This window comes from Notechis scutatus, chromosome 10, assembly GCF_049901735.1.
Source record: "Notechis scutatus isolate UNSWTSFEM ecotype Mainland chromosome 10, rNotScu1.2, whole genome shotgun sequence".
NCBI lineage: Eukaryota > Metazoa > Chordata > Lepidosauria > Squamata > Elapidae > Notechis > Notechis scutatus.
The window spans coordinates 12,570,598-12,592,905 of NC_142018.1; the positions used below are offsets into that span (position 1 = coordinate 12,570,598).

General features: G+C 48.7%; 1 pseudogene across 1 annotated transcript; it reads right to left on the reverse strand.

Moving 5' to 3' along the window:
- Positions 1-525: 525 nt before the first annotated feature.
- Positions 526-18,345, reverse strand: LOC148129756 (uncharacterized; annotated as a pseudogene). Its single transcript, XR_015750721.1, has 4 exons — positions 18,102-18,345; positions 3,788-3,959; positions 1,104-1,379; positions 526-1,062 (listed from the first exon to the last, which is right to left on the reverse strand). The product of XR_015750721.1 is annotated as an uncharacterized LOC148129756 (transcript).
- Positions 18,346-22,308: the final 3,963 nt, after the last annotated feature.

Here is a 22,308-nt window from a genome sequence, read left to right on the forward strand (position 1 = left end):
TCAGGATGGAGGGTAAACAGATAAACAGATAATCAGGGTTGGAAGGGACCTTGTAGGTCATCTAGTCCAACCCCCTGCCCAAGCGGAAGACCCTACACCATGTCTGACAGATGGGAGTCCAGTCTCTTCTTGAAAGTCTCAAGTGATGAAGCTCCCACAACTTCCGAAGGCAACTTCTGTTCCATTGGGTTGATTGTTCTCACTGTCAGAAAGTTCCTCCTTATTTCCAGGTTGAATCTCTCCTTGTTCAGTTTCCATCCATTGTTCCTTGTCTGGCCTACAGCTTGACCCCATCCTCCTCTCTGTGGCACCCCTCAAATATTGGAACACTGCTATCCTGTCTCCCCGGTCCATCTCTTCCCTAAATTAGCCAGGCCCGGTTCCTGTAAGGGTGGAGAAGACCATAAGAAACGGGGCCTATCTAAGTTGGGCAAAACTTAGGTTTTTTTGGGAGGTGGGGAAAGGACGGATGGTCTTGTGCGGGGAAGATGTTTTAGAAAGTGGCACGTGGGTTTTGTTTGTTTGTTTTGTTTAAAGAGACGCTGGGCAGGAAGTCCCTAAATCTGTTTCACCCCGAGAAAGGCTAGACTGGAGGCTCTCAAGATGTCCCGCAGAAGGTCAAGGGCAGGAGAATGCAGCACACCCCAATTGTGGTCTGTTCTCATTTCCCACCCACCCGCTGCCAGCGGGTCTCCTAAGTCTTGTGGGGCAGACAGAAATGCAGCAGCTCAGCTTAAGCATCTAAAGGGGGATACAGCCGTCGGTGTTGAACGCTTTTTGGGCTGTTGTGAAAACTCTGCTCTTGGGAATGCTGTGATGGGAGGAATGCAAAAGGGGGCAGGGCAGGGCAGGGGGGGCCTGGGAGGGGCTGCTGATGAGCTATCAAAAGTGCTTTTCACTGGCCAAACGACCTTGGACTCCAAGGGCACCACTGGTGGAAGAAGGCCTTGCAACCAGCTAGGAGGGGACATGAGGGTGTTCTCTCAGCCGCCGCTTAGCTTTCGTGGCAAAGAGGCAGAGAGCCGATGCTACGCCTTCCTTCCTTCCTTCCTTCCTTCCTTCCTTCCTTCCTTCCTTCCTTCCTTGTCTACACCCGGAGCCACCTTCTGGGTCCTCCTTGCATCCTTTTCAGCTTTGCCTGGTGGTGGGAAGAGAGAGAGAGAGAGCCACAGAAGTGTCACCAGCTGGAGCAGGAGGCACCATGAGACCATAGAAGGTGGAAATGCTGGATCCTCATGCTCTTCCCCTCCCGCTCTTGGGGCTTCCTGGGTCAGGCAGCTCTGGTTCAAACTCTGCCATGGATGGAAGCCCTTTGCAAGCAAAGTCGATCAAGCAGAGAGGACACAACAGGGCGGGTCATTCCCAGGCAGTCCTTCATCCTGCAAAGATCAAAGAAAGAGCAAGTTGAAGACTCTCCAAGCCTTCCTGGAAGCCTCCGGCCACCATCTCCATCACGCCCCCTTGTCTTGGCACGCCTTGGTTGTCTGGAGAAGGCAACTTCATAAATTGTGGCCGATGGCTTCTTTACTCCAGGGAGACGAAGAAATGAAGACCGTGAATGATCTCTTTGGAATCCAAAAGTCTCGCCCAAATCAGCAAGCAGGCCTCGGAGGGGACAGCAGTTGCCACTCGCAAATGACTTCAAGGGGTCTTACAAAGGGAGCCCACACAGCAGGAGTGGGCTTCACAAATTTTAGCAAAGGGTTCTCTTCCCGGTGGCTGAGTGGGCATCGCCATGATGGGTGGGGCCTAGTTGGTCTCCTGCACTACAGTGGGGGGAGGGGAGTTGCTCTCCCCGGGCTCCGGAGGCTTTTTTCAAGCCTCCAGGAGGGTGAAAACGGCCTCCCTGGACTCCGGAGGCTCTCTGGAAGATGGAAACGGGCCCATTTCTGGCCTTCCTGAACTTTCAGGAGGCCTGTTTTTCACCATCCCCGAGCCTCCGCGTGCGCCCTGCACTTACCTGCATCCAGAACGGGCCATGTGGGGGCTCCTGGGAGGGGAGGGGAGGGGTGGGCGGGGCCAGCCAGGAGTGGAATTTGGGGGTTCTTCGAACTGCACAGAATCTTAGCTAGGGGGTCTCCCAGGGGTGGGATTCTACAGGTTTGCACCTATTCGCTAGAACCGGTTGTTAACATTCTAAGCAGTTCGGAGAACTGGTTGTTAGAAGAAATTACTGGCCTAATCCTGTAAGGAAGGCAGGAAGGAAACATTCTGGTGTTGCTTACAGAAACTGCCTCTCCGTTAACCCTTATTACATTCTTGGCAGGACTAGACTTCCTGTCACAGGAACTTCTCTGGATTTATTTTTCCCTCTTTTGCTGGTACTTTGCTTGTGTGGAGTGACCATTCAAAGTTACAATGGCACTGAAAAAAGTGACTTATGACCATTTTTCACACTTAGGACTGTTGCAGCATCCCCGCAGTCATGAGAGGCCAAGCGAGGAGGTGCATGCTTCAATGTGAGTGATGTTGAATTGGCCCACATCCAGCCAGTCACATGACCACTAAGCCAAGCCCACAGAACCGGTTGTTAAAAAATTTGAATCCCACCCCTGGGCTCTCCCAAACTTCTGCAAACCCCCAGCAGACCATCCCTGCCCCCAAAGGGAGGACATGCTTCACTTCCTGCTTGATTTTCTGTGATAGCAGGAAGGGCCATAATACAATACTGCGTTATTGGAGCCAATCCAAGATGCGTAAACCACCTGTTGTGGTTGGTACTTAAAAGTACCTTTCCTTTCTTTGAGGCACCGTTCAACTCCAGGTGAAACTCCGGGTGACTTTATGGATACTGCCATGTAGGATCCCAAAAGTTCACCAAGGGATTGTAGGCTAAAGTCAGAAGTTCAAAAAACATCTCAGAAGGTCTCCTTATTAGGACAATTCCATAGGGTTGCAAAACATCCTACACGGAAGTGTCAATGGAGATTCATGGTCCAGGTCATGGTTGCCCCAGAGATGCTTTCTTTCAAAAGACAACTGGACTTCCTTGTTTTGTGGGAAGATTTTTCCCTTCCATCCTTCCATTCTCCACCATTCAGTCAGGAGCTTTTTGGATGAGAAGTGAAACAACTTCTAGCAAAAGTCCAGTTGCCTTTTGAAAGAAAACATGTCTGGGACAACCACAACCTGGATGATTGAGAATCTCTGTGGACACTTCCATGTAGGATGTTTGGCAACCCTATGTTATTGTCTTAGGAATGGCACCTTCTGTGGTGTTTCCTGAACTTCCTTTGTCAGCCTACAACCCAGGGATTCCTTCATGGCCTTTTAGGTAAAGGTTCCCCTCGCACACAAGCTAGTCGTTTCTGGCTCTAGGGGGCGGTGCTCATCTCCATTGCAAAGCCGAAGAGCCAGCGCTGTCCGAAGACGTCTCCATGGTCATGTGGCCGGCAGGACTAAATGCCAAGGGTGCACGGAACGCTGTTACCTTCCCACCAAAGTGGTCCCTATTTTTCTACTTGCATTTTTTTACTTGTTTTTGAACCGCTAAGTTGTCAGAAGCTGGGATAAGTAACGGGAGCTCACTCCATTACATGGCGCTAGGGATTCGAACCGCTGAACTTTCTGATCGACAAGCTCAGTGTCTTAGCCCCTGAGCAGACTTCTAGGAAAAAAACATGGTGCTAGGGATTCGAACCACCGAGCTGCAGAGCTTTCTGATCAACCAGCGCAGCGTCTTAGCCGCTGAGCCACCATGTCCCCTTTTTGGTCTTTAATCTATGCCTGATGTCCCCGGAATCCACCCTCCTCTTCCATCACTCTTCCATCCCGCCGTCTCTCTTACCTGTGCTAGAAAGGCATGGGTCCTTTATGTGAAAGACGAGGGCGAGGGCGGCGATACCTCCGCCAGGCATTGTGCCGGTGCCCCCCAACACTCCGGACCACTTTGGGGTGTGCCATGTTCACGTCCTGTCCTTCCAGGAGCTCCTTCCCATCACTTGCTTCAGAGACTGGACCTGCAGGAAGACAAGGAATGAGGCGATGGTGGGAATGGTTTCTTTACCAGGGGAGTTGGTCCATTTAGACTCCTCCCCACCAAAATTCTAGAATTCCAGGTTTTGTTCAAGACTGCCAGCCGAAGATCGCATGTCTGGAGCAGAAGATCCTGGAACCCGACTCGTTCATGTATGCATTCTTACAGAATAACAGCTTGGAAGGGACCTTGGTGGTCTTCTAGTCCAGTGGTCCCCAACCAGGGAGCCAGGGACCACTGGTAGTCTGTGAGAAAATTTTGGTGGTCCTCAGAGAAATATCACCCCCAAAGCACCCCCCCAAAGTAATTAATCCAGGCTACGCGGGAACACAAGGCTTGTCTCGCTTGCATTGTGAACAACATGAGGTAGTGAGGGGAGGGGGGAAAGGGTGGAGGGGGGGGGGAACTTGCCCCTATCACCCCATGTGCCTGGCTTGGCCACCGGGCTGCTTCTTTCCGCTTCTTTTTTCTTCTGCTTTTGGCTGCACGCAAGGAAAGCAGCAAAAGTCTTTCTTTCTCTCCCCCAAACTCTGCCTGAAATGAGTATTTGGGACCCTGCAAGGCCTCCTGCTCCAAAAGGCGGAGTTTGGGGGAGAGAAAGAAAAACTTCTGCTGTTTTCCTTGCATGAAGCCAAAAGTCTCTCCCCCACCCCCCACCCCCGAGAATGGAGCTAGAGACGGTATCCTGCGATCCCAAATAAAGAAGGATCAATCAGTAGGAAAACGGGGTGGGGAATTTTCCTGCAGACTTTCGGGGGGATTTTCTCAGGGTCTCTTGGTCCGCGGGATTTAAAATTATGAATTTGGTGGTCCCTAAGATCCAAAAGGTTGGCGACCCCTGTTCTAGTCCACCCCTCTGCTTAAGCAGGAGTCTCTATACCAGTGGTGGCTAATCTTTTTGGGCTCCCATGCCGAAAATTGTGCATGTGTGCTCATGTGCCACTCAGAAAGCAATGCACGTGGGGGGGGCACAGCCCCTGCGCTTGCGTGCACACACCCCCATGAGCCATGCATCTCTGCGCATGCATGCACGATCCCCCTGCCTATGCCACACACCTCTGTGCATACCCCCTGTGCATCTCTGTGCGTGCACCCATGTCTCCCACGCACTTCCACACTTCTATGCATGAGCACCAGATACCCGACTATCAGCTGGTGGGTGGGCGGTGTGCACACATGTGCAATGGGCATTCTTCAGGTGATCTCTCACGTGACACTTCTGACACATATGCCATAGGTTCGCCATCATGGCTCTATACACTTCCAAACACATGACTGTCCAATCTCTTCTTTTTAAAAAAAAAAACCCTCCAGTGATGGAGCAACCACAACTTCTGGAGATTCATGTCGATTTTTCAGTGAGCTTTCATTTCATATGCATCCCTACTGTCGTCGTCTGCCAAACAGATGGTGGTTTTATGGAAGAAGTTGACCAAATTTGTACATTGTTCTTTTTTCCCCCCCCTCAATAACTGCAAATAGTTGACACATGAGACCACGTATTGGAAGTGCCATGGTAGGCGTGCAGAAGTTGCATTTTACTTTGATATAAAAGTCTCGCAAGGTCTTCTGGCATCCAAGCACTCATCATAGCCCTACTGACAGTTTCAAGCATCTGGTTAACCTTTAACGGCCATAATAATAAATTTAATGTGCCTGCATAGGCCAACGTTGACGGTATATCTAGTCATCCTGTATTCGAGCTTCCAAAAGCGTGTGCCAAAAACAACCGGTCGTTTTTTGAAGCTAAGAGAAAAGACTAGTCTTTGACGATATTAGGGCACTGCTACTCAGGACTTTTCTTTTAAAAAATACATGAAAAACACAAGTAACAAGCAACACACATATCATTATTGTCATTTGCACCTCGTACAATGAAATTAAATGCTATCTTCAGTGTACATTATAACTACAAAAATAAAACACAAACACACCTCCTTCACATTCTGTACAATTGAATGGGAAACCCTTGATATTGCATTAATATTGCATTGTACAGTAGAATTCAATAGAGTTACTGCCCTGGGATAGAAGCTGTTTTTCAGCCTATTCGTCCTTGTTTTTATTGTCCTGTACCGTCAGCCAGATGTTAATAGTTCAAAAAAAGGGTGCCCAGGATGAGATGGATCTTTAAGGATGCTTTGAACTTTCTTAAGGCAGCAGGAGCTATAAAGCTCTTCCAAAGAGGGGAGAGGGCAACCCATGATCCTCTGGGCAATAACATTAACCCTATGGAGTGCTGTCCTATCTGCCCCTCTGCAATTGGCAAAGCATATAGAGGTGCAGGAAGTTAAAATGCTCTCTATGGTGCAGCGGTACAAGGTCACTAGCAGTTTTTCATTCAGTTGTTTTCTGAGAAGTCTCAGGTAGTATAATCTCTGCTGGGCCCTTTTACAAAAGAGTATTTGTCAATGCAAGTTTTTTTTCTCTCTCTCAGTTGCTGATGCTCAGCTAAAGATTCCTGGCATGGGTAAAATGCCGCCCCCACTGCAAAGATCTCTGAATAAAAATAATTCTCTTTTCCATCGGTCCAGCTTTGATAGCCAATAGTGATAGATAGAACCAAAATGGTAAGGCCAGCGTTAAGTGACAGGCATATGGTCTGAAAACAGTAGCTGGCTAGCACATTTTAGGCGGAAAAGAAAAGTAAACGGAGGTCTTTGGTCTGCACAAATCCACTTTGGACTGTCGTGGCTGGACAGGAAAGAGAAGAGTTATAAAAAGTACTACAGATTTGGTCTCCTCGATCAGCTCCTTCCACACAATCCCTTCCACCCGATCTTTCCGCTTTAGAGATTTCCCTCCCATCCTCCTTCACAGCTTGGGGGATGGCAAAACTGCTGCCTTTAAGGAAAGGAGAGTCCCCAGCCCTTTGATTTCACCATAGAAAAGAGAAAAGGCATACCAGCTCTCCGTAAATCACTGGGGGCCTGGATCTCTTTATTAGTCAGCACCAATCTGGAGCCTGACGAGGCTCTTCCCACTTGGTTAGAAAGGAGTTTTTGGTCCCGGAAGACCAAAATTGGTTCCTCATTGGATTTTGTTGCTCTGATGTCATCTTCCCACTACAGTGGGAAGGGCAGAAGAGATTTAAAAAAAAAAAAAAAAAGAATAAAAGCTTCAAGGAACTCTGGTTCCTAGAAAAACCCTATGTTTGGGGAGAAGGAGAAGATTACAGATTAACAGAGTTGGAAGGGTCCTCGCCTCTATATTTTCCAGGAGGAAACAATTTTGAGGGAGGGGACCTTATAGGTCATCTAGTCCAACTCCCCGCCCAAGCAGGAGACCCTACGGCATTTCTGACAAATGGCAGTCCAATCTCTTCTTGAAAGCTTCCAGTGATGAAGCTCCCACAACTTCCCAAAGCAACTTCTGTTCCATGGGTTGATTGTTCTCAGTGTCAGAAAATTTCTCCATATTTCTTATTTCTGAATCTCTCCTTGATCAGTTGCCATCCATTATTCCTTGTCTGGCCTCCAGGTGCCTTGGAAAATAGCTTGACCCTCCCTCCACTCTGACAGCCCCTCATATATTGGAAGACTGCTATCCTGCCTCCCCTAGTCCTTCTCTTCCATCTCTTCAGTAAACTAGCCATACCGAGTTCCTGCAACCGTCTTCTATGCCACGAGGTCCTTCCCTCTATGCATGAAAAAGCAGATTAACAGAATAACAGGGTTGGGAGGGACCTTGAAGGTCTTCTAGTCCAACCACATGCTCAGGCAGGAAACCCTATACTATTTCAGTCTCTTCTCAAAAGCCTCCAGTGGTGGAGCTCCCACAACTTCTGAAGGCAAGCTGTTCCACTGGTTGATTGTCCTCACTGTCTCACTGATGATATTTCTGCCAGATCTTGAGGACAGAAATCTCTTGAGATCTCCCAGATATTTCTGAGATGCCTCGGAAGATCTTTTGATCTCACCAGCTCAGCCGAGCCCCTCTTCTCTTTGCCTTACATCCCCCATCATACTTCTTCTCCCTTCAACCTCAAACATGGTTGCTCCACAGTTAGCTGCAAGGCCAAAGCAAGAGCAGCTACATTCTTCTCCGGAACAAGAAGTCTAGGGACCCAACAAATGTGCAAGACATGGGAGCAGTGTGAGTTGTGCTCCTCCTGATTATTATTATTATTATTATTATTGTAATCCAGGTGACAGGTTTCCGTTCCCAGATTCTTTTGGGGTTTAAAATTACAAAATTTAGGTTTTAGAGTTCAAAGTTTCAGAGTTATGGGCTTGAAACCTATATTACACTGGGTTTCCATTCAAGATTCTTGACAGCTTGCTGCCCTTCCTAAACTGCAAGGAAGCTACAACCTGGCTGAGAAGCCCACTCCTTTTATCCTTATGTTGGCCAATAAAACAAGCCAGGTTCTTCCAGCTTACAACACTTTGGTTTCCAACACAACAATATTAAGAAGTTGGCCCTTGTCTGCCTCCAAGCCCCAGAATCTCTGGTTAAGGTACATGATCTTGTTTCCTAAAAAACAGAGAAGGGATTGGATGAATGCATATCACACCCAACAATGTGCAAAACCACACACGGTTACAAAGATTGGAGGCTGTTTTTCAAGAGTCAGAAGCCTTCACCACTTAACTTAGAAGCCAGGATTTGTTGCCAACTGTCTTGCCCTGATCCTGTTGCCTTTGGGACAACCATGATCTGGATGATTGAGAAGCTCCAAAGACTATCAGAATTTATGTGGCTAAGCAAAGTGGTTGTTAAGTGGGTCTCCACCCAACTGTATGGCCTTTTCTACCACAGTTAAGCAGCTTTGACTGTGATTTAAGATTTAAGCAAACCTCTGTTAAATGAATGGTGTAATCATGAAGCAAACCCATCTTCCTCCATTGACTTTGTTGGAAGCCAGTTGGGAAGGTCTCAAATGATGATGGCATGACCCTGGACACTACATCAAACTTGGCAAGTTTAAGGCTTGTGGACTTCAGCTCCCAGAATTCCTGAGCTAACATGACTGGAGGAGGAATTCTGGGAGTTGAAGTTCACAAGTCCTAAAGCGATCAAGTTTGAAGACCCCTGATCTATCTATCTATCTATCTATCATCTATCTATCTATCTATCTATCTATCTATCTATCTATCTATCTATCTATCTATCTATCTATCTATCTATCATCTATCTCTCCGTACCTACCTATTTACCTATCTATCAATCTATCTATCTATCATCTATCACAAGGGTCTTCAAACTTGGCAAGTTTAAGACTTGTGGACTTCAACTCCCAGAATTCCTGAGCTAACATGACTGGAGGAGGAATTCTTGGAGTTGGAATCCACAAGTCTTAAAGCTGTCAAGTTTGAAGACCTCTGTCATAAACCATCATAAATACACACCTGTTGCCAAGCACTCAAATTCTAATCATGTGACCCTGGGGATGCTGCAACTTTCATAAATGCTGGTCATAGGTCCCTAGTTTCAGGGCTGTTGTAAATTCAAATGATCGCTAAAGGACCAGTCATGAAGTCAAAGGGCTACCTGTGTGTGAATCTAGTCATTGATTCCAGACCAGAGGTGGTATTCAGCCGGTTCTGACCAGTTCTGGAGAACCAGTAGCGGAAATTTTGAGTTGTTTGGAGAACCGTCAAACGCCACCTCTGACTGGCCCCGCCAACCCCATCTCTTCTCTGCCTCCCAAGTCCCAGCTAATCAGCTGGGTCTTCTTTGGTTGCCCTGCATAGGAGAACGGAGCTGAAAAGCAGGTTAGTGAGGTGGGGAGGTGTCAGAGTATATTCATGAACTGGAATAGAGCATGGTAACCAGGTCAGGCAATGAATAGGCATAGCAACTAAGTCAGCCAATGAGGACTGTTTGGAAACTGAAACTCGAAGTAGCCTAGGTGTGGCTCTGTATTAAGCTCTGAAGCTCTGCAGCTATGTTGAGCTCTGAGTCTGTCTATTGAAAATGAAACTGCTTCTCTCCTCTGCTGTGTGTCTTGCTTGCCTGCTGAACTAAAGTGAAACTGATTGTCTGTTTCTGAGCTCCTGACATGTCTACTGTTCTGCTCTGAGCCCGTGACATGTCTGCTTCTGTTTGAGTTTGCTCCATGGTGGAGAAATCTACAACTGGTATTGTAAAATTTACTTTACATGTTTATAAAGAAGTTAAATGAAGCCTCAGCCATCTGTGTTTACTTTTCTGGCGCTGAATTTACACTGCAATACTCAGTACAGGAGGGAATGGAGATTTTGCAGTATCCTTTCCCTGCCACGCCCATCAAGCGACACCCTTCAAGCCACACCATGCCCACCAAGCCATGCCCACAGAACCGGTAGTAAAAAGCATTGAATCCCACCACTGCTCCAGACCTAAGAGATCCCACAGGAAATCTTGCCCGTCCCCCAGCAAATTTTCCCATTGGTCTCTCTTCCCTCACTTTCACGCATGTTTTCCTGCACTCAAACCCCAGGGATTCACTACATCCTGAACCCAAGGCTGGCTCTTCCAGCCTTTTTTTGAGACCAACCTTCCAGTAGTCATGGCAGAGGGCCCAACCCTCAGGTGGCTTTGTTTCCTGAATTGTCCCTAACCGGACCAATTCAGCAATGAAGCATTTCCTGGATGTTACGTTAGTCTGAATCTTGACCATTTCTTTCAGCTTCGGGCCCTTCCAACCCCTGGATTTCCCTCGGCTCGTCTAGGCTGTGCCAGCTGTCACAAAGCTCACGAAATGCCAACTGTTGCTGTTGATTCAACTTCATAAATACACCGGGCCTTTTCCAGAGGTCAAGGTCTTTACAATCCCCAGCGAGAAAATGGCAGATAAACACTGTGGGGAACAAAGGCCAGGCTAGTCAGGAAAAATACACAAGTTTGCACCAGCTTGAAAAAAAGAACTTTCTTCGAACTGGAGCTCCAGCCTTGCGGGAGTTCAACTCCCTCAATTCCCAATCAGTAGGACATCCCTTTCATTGAGACATTCTTCGTGCTCTCTGGGCTTGGTGGCTTTCTTGCAGATGTTTCATGACCCAACTAGGTAACATCATCAGTGCTAGGAGTGGAGAGGAGGAGGAGGAGGAGGAGGAGGAGGAGGACTGTGGGGTCCTTGTTGCTCTCTGAGCTTGGTGGTTTTCTTGCAAACGTTTCATGACCCAACTAGGTAACATCATCAGTGCTAGGGAGTGTGGGGTTTGCTCCCTGTTTATATTCAATACTTTGCAAGTTTTGGTGGTGGCGGTGGTTTTGTCCTTGGTAGTTCCTTGATCGGGGCCTTGTTTTCTGTTAGGTTGTTTATCTGAATATAAACAGGGAGGAAAGCCCACACTCCCTAGCACTGATGGTGTTACCTAGTTGGGTCATGAAACGTCTGCAAGAAAACCAGCAAGCCCAGGGAGCACCAAGGATCCCACAGTCCTCTTCTTCCCCTCCTCCTCCTCCTCCTCCTCCCTCTGCTAACACTGATGATGTTACCTACTTGGATTATGAAACGTCTGCAAGAAAACCACCAAGCTCAGAGAGCAGCAACGACCCCACAGACCTCTTCTCCTCCTCCTCCTCCTCCTCCTCCTCTCCCTACTAACACTGATGATGTTACCTAGTTGGGTCATGAAACATCTGCAAGAAAACCACCCAGCTCAGAGAGCACCAAGGACCCTACAGACCTCTTCTTCCTTCCCTCCTCCTCCTCTCCCTACTAACACTGATGATGTTACCTACTTGGGTTATGAAATGTCTGCAAGAAAACCACCCAGCTCAGAGAGCACCAAGGACCCCACAGTTGTTGTTTCTTCTTCTTCTTCTTCTTCTTCTTCTTCTTCTTCTTCTTCTTCTTCTTCTTCTTCTTCTTCTTCTTCTTCTTCTTCTTCTTCTTCTTCTTCTTCTTCTTCTTCTTCTTCTTCTTCTTCTTCTTCTTCTTCTTCTTCTTCTTCTTCTTCTTCTCCTCCTCCTCCTCCTCCTCCTCCTCCTCCTCCTCCTCCTCCTCCTCCTCCTCCTCCTCCTCCTCCTCCTCTCTCCCTACTAACACTGATGATGTTACCTACTTGGGTTATGAAACGTCTGCAAGAAAACCACCCAGCTCAGAGAGCACCAAGGACACCCTCCTTTCAACCCTTGAGCTACAAATATTCCCCTTCCATTCTAGTGGGGCAACCTGTCCAACCAGGCTATCTTAAACAGAAACACATCCCCAATCCTGGCATGAGAGGCTGTCCTGCAGCAGAGATGGCACTTGGGTTGGCTTTGCTTCTTGCAGCCCTGCAGCCTTGACAGGATGGGATTTGTTCCTGGCATGAAAAGCGCTTTGTCTGGGCTGTTATTGGGGGCGGAGTGGGGGCAGAGAAGGAAGAGAATCCAGTTCCTGTCAACAAAGGCCGGCGGGCAAGGCCCCACTCGACATGTTGCTGACCACATCTTCAGAGGCTCTCTTCTTTTTTTTCTTCTCTTTTTTTAAAGCCAAGGGGGCCAAGCAGGAGCAATCTCAGCTGAAATGAGGACAACAATACAATGATATAGTCCAGCCTCAGGGGTCCATGTAACCTTTGAGGCAACAGCAAGGAAACGGGCCTTAATTTCTGTAGAACCAAATAGGTTTCCTTTCTGGAATCGAAATTCCGTTTTCCTCTGAGGGTGGCTGGGAGGTTGCTTAAACCCCCTTCCTTCTTTAAACTCACTGGCTGGGCAATTCTGGGAGGTGCAGTTCTGGAGAACCGGTAGCGGAAATGTTGAATAGTTCAGAGAACCAGCAAATCCCACATCTGGCTGGCCCCACCCTCCATCTATTCTCTGCCTCCCATTGAGTCCCAGTTGATTGGATGGGTCTTCTTTGGTTGCCCTGCACAGGAGAACAGAGCTGGAAAGCAGGCTAGTGGGATGGGGAGGGAAGGGGGATTTTGCAGTAATCTTCCCCCAGGAGTGGGATGGGAATGGGGATTTTGCACTATCCTTCCCCTGCCACGCCCACCAAGCCACGCCCACAAAACCGGTAGTAAAAAAAATTTGAATCCCACCACTGCTAAGAAGGAAGCATGAAAGCAACTGTATCACCCTGTATATGGTGACAGATTCACACTAAGCAATGACTTAGCCATGGTTGACTGAATAAATAAGCCACCATTAGCCGAGTTCCCCTAACAGGCTTTGTGAAAGCCAAAGAGAGCTGGTTAATGTGGCGTGTAAGTCAGTGGTGGGATTCAAAATTTTTTACTACTGGTTCTGTGGGCGTGGCTTGGTGAGTGTGGCATGTCTTGGTAGGCGTGGTGAACGTGGCAGGGGAAGGATACTGCAAAATCCCCATTCCCTCCCCCCCCACTAACCTGCTTTCCAGCTCCGTTCTCCTGTGCAGGGCAACCAAAGAAGACCCAGCTGATCAGCTGGGACTCAATGGGAGGCAGAGAAGAGATGGGGGCAGGGCCAGTCAGAGGCGGTATTTGCCAGTTCTCTGAACGACTCAAAATTTCCGCTACCGGTTCTCCAGAACTGGTCAGAACCGGCTGAATACCACCTCTGCTCCCACCTCCCACTAACCTGCTTTCCAGCTCCGTTCTCCTGTGCAGGGCAACAAAAGAAGACCCAGAAAATCAGCTGGGACTCAATGGGAGGCAGGGAAGAGATGAGGGTGGGGCCAGTCAGAAGTGGTATTTGCCGGTTCTCCGAACTTCTCAAAATTTCCCTTGCCAGTTCTCCAGAACTGGTCAGAACCGGCTGAATACCACCTCTGGTGTGAATCCAACCTGATCTACAGCAATCCAACCACCCTCTCGTTCCATGCTAAGCTGCGTTAGAAGGTGCAACTCCCAATTACGCACACTTTCACCCTCCAAACTTTTAATGCTTGTAAGCTCCCTGGACGAAAGCTGCTTAAACTAACAAGACTTGCAACGCCGTAAAGACGAACCAGTTTTGTGAAGGTGTTAAGCCTTTGTGTGGATTAGACCCCTCCATCTTTCAAGTCCTTCAAAGAACTGTAGATTTCTTCATGGTTTTTGCAAACGTGACCTGGAACTGTGACGAGACATCAAACCCACAGCCTTGTGCATCCTCCTGAGGGTTGAAAGCTTGGGGTCCTGGAAAAAAAAATTCTAGGGTGCCCTCCCAAATTCACAGCCCATAGAATGTCCTCTCCCCCCCCCCCCCCCTGCCTGGCACAAGCCCCAGGGATCTCACACACACACACACACACACACACACGTGTGTCACGTCAGGCAAATTACATAATGTGTGCCGTTTGTGCAATGCTACGAGACGTTGTGGGGCATTATTCGCCCTTCCTTGCCTCCTGCAGACAGACGCCCGTGCCCTGATTCACTCTGTTCAAATGTACATCATGTGCAGGCGTTTCTCACCTCCCTCTGAAGCCACAGGAGGGAGCCTCTTCATTCAGCACATCATCAACCCATTTTAGTTAATAAGCTGGAACCTTTAATAGCCCTCCAATGCTGGCGCTTTCAAACCTATAGGAAATGGAATACTGCGTCCATTTTTGGTCACCACGATGTAAAAAAGATGGTGAGACTCTAGAAAAGTGCAGAGAAGAGCAACAAAGAGGATTAGGGGAATTGGAGGCTAAAACATATGAAGAACGGTTGCTGGAACTGGGTATGTCTAGTTTGATGAAAAGAAGACTAGAAGAAGACATGATAGCAGTGTTGCAATATCTCAGGGGTTGCCCCAAAGAAGAGGCAGTCAAGCTATTCTCCAAAGCACCTGAAAGCAGAACAAGTAGCAATGGGTGGAAACTAATCAAGGAGAGAAGCAACTTAGAACTAAGGAGAAATTTCCTGACAGTGAGAACAATTAACCAGTGGAACAACTTGCCTCCAGAAGTTGCAAATGCTCCAACACTGGAGGTTTTCAAGAAGAGGTTGGACAACTATTTGTCTGAAAAGGTATATGGTTTCCTGCTTGAGCAGGAGGTTGGACTAGAAGACCTCCAAGGTCCCTTCCAACTCTGTTATTCTGTCATATCCTTGATGCCACAGGAGTTATATCTCAACCATCTTCAACCAAGCTTGGTCTGAAGCAGAGGTGGTATTCAGCAGGTTCTGACCAGTTCTGGAGAACCGGTAGTGGAAATTTTGAGTAGTTCGGAGAACCGGAAAATATCACATCTGATTGGAGATTTTACAGTATCCTTCCTCTGCCACGCTCACCAAGCCACGCCCACAGAACTGGTAGTAAAAAAAAATTTGAATCTGACCACTGGTCTGAAGGCAAGGCAAGGCTGCCTGAGAGAAATCAGCCGTGACCTGTTCCAAGCCAGGTCACAAATACCAAGGCCCCTTACTCTTGCTTTACACCTCCAAGCTACAACAGGGCAGCTTTGCTGAAAGACAGAGGCAGGCCCACAACCACACCCCAAGGGGGAAACACTGCACGCAATCCAGCAGGTTTTCACAAGCCAAGGTCTCGTCTGCACAGGCTGACCAGCAAAGATTTGGAGAAGCCTGTTGCAAGGACTTGCTTATGCAGGAGCTTGCTGGCCTCGCCGCATGCAAAAATATCCTGTTTTTCCTTGTTAAGTATCACATTTATATCACTTTTGGTTTTTTCCAAACCCTGGACTAAAATCCAACCCTTTTTCTCTTCTGCTTCAAATGCTGTTTCTTCCTCCTGGCGGTGGGGATTCTGAACCACCCAGTTTTTGAGTGCTGCAACTCCTGATCATTTTGTGCCCAAATTCCAAAGTGCCACCTTTCTCTATCAGAGAAGCCAGCTGTAAAAAGCCAGCCAAGGACTTTGGGGAAAAGAAATCAGTGCCCAATTACTACATCTGGTGGGATTTACACACAAGTAAGCCCTTGCAGGAATACAGCAACCAGGCAGGTCCCCGAGTTCAACTCTCACTTCTACTATTCATTCACTTCCTCGTTTGCAAAATAGGAGTCGTTGCAATACAAGGTAGTCCTTGTTTAGCGACAACTGGGACTACGACACTAAGCAAAGCAGTCCCTAATTAAAACACTGCCATTTTACTTCAGCTTTATACATGAGAAGATTGGTTTTTAAGGTTATCTTTTCGTCACTGTCACAACTGCGAATGGTCATTAAATAAGGCAGTCATTAAACAAGGACTTTGTTAGCGCCTAGTGTAAAAGGCTGGCACAAACATTCTTAAATAATCCAGAACACATCAGCTATATTGCTATTTAATTCTAATAAGATTTCCCCCACCCACCCACCTTTCCTCTCCCCAGGCACAGCCCAATTCATATTATTTTATCTTAGTTTAACATTAAGAAATAAATTTTAAAAATCTTGCATTGTTCATCTTTCCTTAGCCTCACGGGACCAAGCCAGACAAAGCGGAAATCTCCAATGATACCTTTAATTAAATACATTATTCTATTTCATCCCCTCTAGGAAAATGGGCTGAGAACCAGCTGGGACTTTTAAAGCCAACTAACTTCAAGCAGGGGTTTGAAATCTTAAAAGTGTGCCAATTCTGATCATTTCTCACGCTTCCCCCCCCCCCTCCCAAATGCTAAACTGTAATCAACCCCAAGATGAATTTGGATTCCGGCTGCGTGGAGAAACATAAAAGAGTTAGGGGGAAGGAGAGTCACCTGCCCAGGTGAAATCCTAGCTGTCTTTTTCAACCAAGCTTAACATCAGACAGTCCAAACTGGGCCAGCGTGAAAAATGCACAGCGACTGGAACGGGTTAGAATTCTAAGTGGCGTATTTACGCAGCACATTTGAAATCCGACACAGGGGGGCACATTCAGTGAAGGATTGCGATGCGTCCCGCATGCCAGCTTGCGATCCTCCACCTTGAGTGACAGGAGCCAGCAGAGGAAAAGGACACACGGACACAGACACACACACAGACACACACACACACGCCAAAGGCCTCCCCGGCAAGGGTGGCGTGCTGTGACACCCCCCCCCCAAATTACCCAGCTCTTTCCCTTTGGAAAGGCCGGCGCGCAAGGGGGGCGTTTCATCTCCATCGCTGCAGCTTCTGTCGCGAAGCGCCTGGCCAAAAAAAAAAGGATCGCCGGGGATCCCAAACATAGCAACGGCGTGGAGGAGGGATCGAAAGGTCGGAGAAGAGAGCCGGGCGAAGGGCGTGAAGGTCACAAAAGCGAAACAACGAAGGAGGGAAGGAGAAAACAGGAGGCTTGGCGGTCCAGGCTTTCGCCTCCCTCCAAGGCACGCGCGGGGAAGGAACGCGCCGAGCGCGCTCTGCACAGGCTCAGAGGTACCTTTCCCCCCCCCCCACCCGGGCTCTCGCTAAGGCCGACCGCAGGCCCGCCTGGCATTCCCCACCCTCGCTTACCCTGCAAGTGGAGCTCTCGCCTGACAATCAGGAGGCTGTGAATTCGATCCTAGGTAGAGGCTGATCTTTGGCATAGACTCTCCTGCTGGAGCGGGGTGGGTGGGACTAGATGACCTCCAAGGTCCCTTCCAACTCTGTTGTTCTAGCTTGTCTCTAGGACCGGCGGAGCCTTCCTCCAGCTGCAACGAGCCCGGTGGGGGGAGAGCGGCGGAGGAGAGCCGCCCTATTCCCTGGCCCCATCGCCAAGAGAGGGACGTGTCCGGCTCAGTTGGGCCGGCGCCCGCGTCTCCCTCCGGGACGGGCTTCCCCCGTTACCTGGCTGCGCCGCAGGTGCCTGCTGGAGTCCCCGCCGCCCGCTCCGAGTCCGCCCTCCCCTTTCCAAGCCCGGTCCCCGCTCCCTTCCCCAATCCCGCGAAAGGCAGGCATTCAACAGGTCGAGCCTCCTCTTTTGCAGGCCCTTTGGAAGCAGCAAGAAGAGAGTTAAGAGCTGAAAGGGACCTTGGAGGTCTTCTAGTCCAGCCCCCACCCCCCTGGTTCGGGCAGGAGACCCGTCCTAGAACATGCAAGAGGGGCTGGGCTGGAAGCGGGACGGCTCCCTCCTTCCTTCCCAGCCAGGCTGTCCCCGGCTCCCTTTTGCCCTCCGCGGGACGGGGGGAGAGAGGAGGAGAGGAGGAGCGGCCGGCCGGCCGGGGGCTGAGGCGAGCAGGCGGTGCCTTCGCTGGAGGCAGGCAGGTGGGGGGACCGGGCGCTGGGAAGGCTACCCTCCCATCCATTCACCCGCTCCGTCCCTGCCTCTGCCAGCCTGCCTGGCAGGGTCTCCATCCCCCGGGCAGACGGCGCCCCGACGGCAGCAGCCCCCGTGGGCGCTTCCCTACGGGGAAAAAGAGCCACCCACCTCCGGAGGCCGAGCCGAGCGCCAGGCAGAGCAGCAGCAGCAGCAGCAACAGCAGCCAGCGCCGCACGCCCATTGCGCCCACGCGGCCGCCAATGCAATGCCCACGCCAGGAGCAGCGGCGGCGGCGGCGGAGGAGGAGGAGGAGGAGGTGGCAGCTGCAACCCAGGAAAGCGAGCAAGACGGTCGGTGGCTCCAGCCGCCGCCAGGCTTGCAATTTGTAGCCGAGCGGAGCTGGAGGCGGCCCGCTCCGGTCATGTGGCTGCCTCCACGCCCCCCCCGCCGCCGCCGCCCGCCCGCAGCGCCTCCCGCGACCGCCAGGGACGCCCCCGCCAGGCGAGAATTCCGTCTCGCCGCCCCAACCGGGCCTGGCTGAGCCCCACCCCCGAAGCGGGAGCCCGGCCAAGAGAGATCGGATTGGATCGGATCGTGCCTGCTCGGATCGCTCGCCTCCCTTCTCATTGCTAAGACACACACACACACACACACACACACACAGAGAGAGAGAGAGAGAGAGAGAGAGAGAGAGAGAGAAAGAGACTTTTAGATCTACCCATTTAGGGGCACTTGATCTCTTCCTGGCTCCCAGGTGGACCTTTCTGCTTTTCCTAAGATTTGGGCTCTCTCTCTTGCCCCTGTTAGTTCTCCATATTTTTCCCTAACTGTTTTGGACCTAGAAGAGATTGGATTGCCATCTGTCCGAAATGGTGTAGGGTCTCCGGCTTGGGTTGGACTAGATGACCTACAAGGTCCCCTCCAACTCTTGTTAATTTATATCTGCGTCAGCTTTCAAGAAGAAACTGGATTGCCATCTGTCCGAAATGGTGTAGGGTCTCCGGCTTGGGTTGGACTAGATGACCTACAAGGTCCCCTCGAACTCTAGTTTTCCCCAAGCCAGCCCCCCCCGCCACCCCTTTCTTGCAACCACCTCCCCCAATCCATCCAGCCTCTCTCTATGCCAGGAACCTTCTTCTCACCTGTTGAGAGGTGAGTCCCAAACGGTCCTTTCAGATCAAGAAGGACTTTGAGGGCTGGACTAGACCAACCTCCTTTGCCCCCTCCATTCCCCCTTGGGTCCTACCAAGACTTCTTTCCCTGGAGCCCCTGGGCTGGGGTAAGGGGCTTAGGGACAGTATTACTTGGTCTGTTGTATGGATGCTTGTGTGTTTTTAGGAGGCAGGGAATTTTGGCGGAGAGGGGGAGGTGTTTGGGGATTGTCATGTGTGTGTGCGTGTTGAGTCTGGTCTCTGGGTGTTAGGTGAATTTCGTTGTATGTGTATACTGTGTATATACGTACAATGACAACAAAGAATTCAATAGAACTCTTTATTGGCCAAGTGTGATTGGACACACAAGGAATTTGTCTTGGTGCAAATACTCTCAGCATACATAAAAGAAAAGGTACAGTTGTTAAGAATCAAGAATCATAACGTACACCACTTAATGTTAGTCACAGGGTACAATCAGCAATCAAACCATACTAGGAAACAGTCCACATAAATCGCAAGAATACAAGCGACAAAGTTACAGTCCTACAATCACAAGTGGGAGGGGATGGGTGATAAGTGTTGAGAAGATTAACAGTAATAGTAGTGCAGACTTTATCATAGTTGGACAGTGTTGAGGGGATTATTTGTTTAGCAGAGTGATGGTTTTCAGGAAAAAAACCTGTCCTTGTGTCTAGTTGTTCTAGTGTGCAGAAAGGTCCACCTTCCCTTTTGAGGGAAGGAGTTGAAACAGTTTATATCCGGGATGTGAGGGATCTGTAAATATTGTCACAGCCCTCTTTTTGACTCGTGCTCTATACAGGTGCTCTATGAAAGGCAGGTTGGTAGTAATTGTTCTTTCTACAGTCCTAATTACTCCCTGAAGTCTGTGTCCGTCTTGTTGGGTTGCAGACCCAAACCAGACAGTGATAGAGGTGCAGATGATAGACTCAATCATTCCTCTGTAGAACTGCATCAGCAGCTCCTTGGGCAGTTTGAGCTTTCTGAGTTGGCCCAGAAAGAACATTCTTTGTTGTGCTTTTTTGACAACCTTTTTGATGTTATTTTAATTCAATTCAATTATGCATGGACCCCGTGCCCCATGCAAAGGCCTGCCACCTTTACCTCCAAAGGTGCACACCCTTACAGGTTGCGGTGATTTGGTGGTGGTGTTTTGTTTTGTTTTTTTTTTCAATCACAAAACTAGCAGAGAAAGCCCTTTGCAGATAGTTGAGTCAGAGCAAGCACCAGCTAGAAACAATGGAGCGTTTTCCACAGCCTGGGAAAACAAGCGGCCTGCAGCTGCTGTGTTTTCTTATCACCGGAGCCAGTTGGGAGTTTGTAAGAAATCCCCCAAAGATTGAAATCCGTCAATCCGCTCCCGACAACTCACTCAGCCAAGCCTTTGTCCCCCTCAGGATGGCCCGCCTCGCAGGGTTGTTGTGAAATAAAAGGGGAGATGGTGAGCATCCCTCCTGCCTTGAGTTACTGGAGGAAAGGTGAAATAAATTTCTTCTGACCTTAGAAGCAATCCAATGCAGAAATGTGCTAGAATGACTCACTACATAGAAGAAACAAACTGTTTCTCAACAAAGATGAGCCACACACACCAAAACGTTGGGGGTTATTTTCTTTGGATGTAGACCTTAGATGTCTTCTAGTCCAACACCCACCCACCCCACTTAGGCAGGAAACCCTATACCATTTCAGACAAATGGTTCTCTAATCTCTTCTTAAAAACTTCCAGTGTGAAGCATTCACAATTTCTGGAGGCCAGCTGTTCCACTGGTTAATTGCTCTCACTCTCAGGAAGTCTCTCCAGGTTGCTTCTCTCCTTGATTAGTTTCCACCCGTTGCTTCTTGTCCTGCCTTTAGATGTTTTGGAGAGTGGCTTGACTCCCTCTTCTTTGTGGCATATATAGACTGGGTGAAACCAGGCTCAATAGCAGGAACTGTGAGAGGGATCTTGGAGTCTTAGTGGACAACCAGCTAAATACGAGCCAGCCGTGTGCAGCAGCAGCCAAAAAAGCTAATGCAACCCTAAGTTGCATTAACAGAGGGATACAATCAAGATCAAGGGAGGTACTAATACCACTCTATAAAGCCTATAAAGTAAGACCACACCTAGAGTCCTGCATCCAGTTTTGGTCACCACATTATAAAAAAGATGTTGAGACTCTAGAAAAAGTACAGAGAAGAGCAACAAAGAGGATTAGGGGACTGGAGGCTAAACATATGAAGAACGGTTGCAGGAACTGGGCCTGGCTAGTCTAGTGGAGAGAAGGACCAGGGGAGACAGGATAGCAGTCTTCCAATATTTGAGAGGCTGCCACAGAGAGGAGGAAGGGGTCAAGCTATTTTCCAAGGCACCTGAAGGCCAGACAAGCAATAATGAATGGAAACTGAACAAGGAGAGACTCAACCTGGAAATAAGGAGACATTTTCTGACAGTGAGAACAATCAACCAAAGGAGCAGAAGTTGCTTTCAGAAGTTGTGGGAGCTTCATCACTTGAGACTTTCAAGAAGAGATTGGACTCCCATCTGTCAGACATGGTGTAGGGTGCTTGGGAAGGGGGTTGGACTCCAAGGTCCCTTCCAACTCTGATTATCTATTATCTGGCAACCCCGGAGAGATTGGAACACTGCTATCAAGTTACCCTCTCCCCCTGTTAAGTATCACTCCCAACCATCAAAAAAGGTTGTAAGTCCTTGCAATGCTGCAAAAAAATATTGGAGACTGATGCAGACCTAGGTGGATCAAATGGTGGGAGAGTGTATTCAATTTAAACCGGATTTTTTTCTCCTAGGAATAATATCAGAAAGATATAGGAAGGATTTAATTTATCTAATAGTACATATATTGACGGCGGCTAGAATAATATATGCACAATACTGGAAGAAGGAAAACATACCACCAGAAACAGAGATAATAAGAAAAATTATGGCCTGTGCAGAATCAGATAGTTTAACTCTAGAATTAAAAAAAACAAGAGAGAATCTAAGTATTATGAAACATAGAATAAATTCTATCAATGTTACATAGAAGAAGGCAAGATTGGAACATAAGTAGCTATGATGATTAGAATAATTAGTAAATAATATATCAAACAAGGAGATTGTAAATGATGAAGTAAAATGTATGTATGTATAACAATTGTAATGCCAGATCGGCTGCACCGTGTTGTATTCTTATAATTAAAATAAAACAATTTTTTTTTAAAAT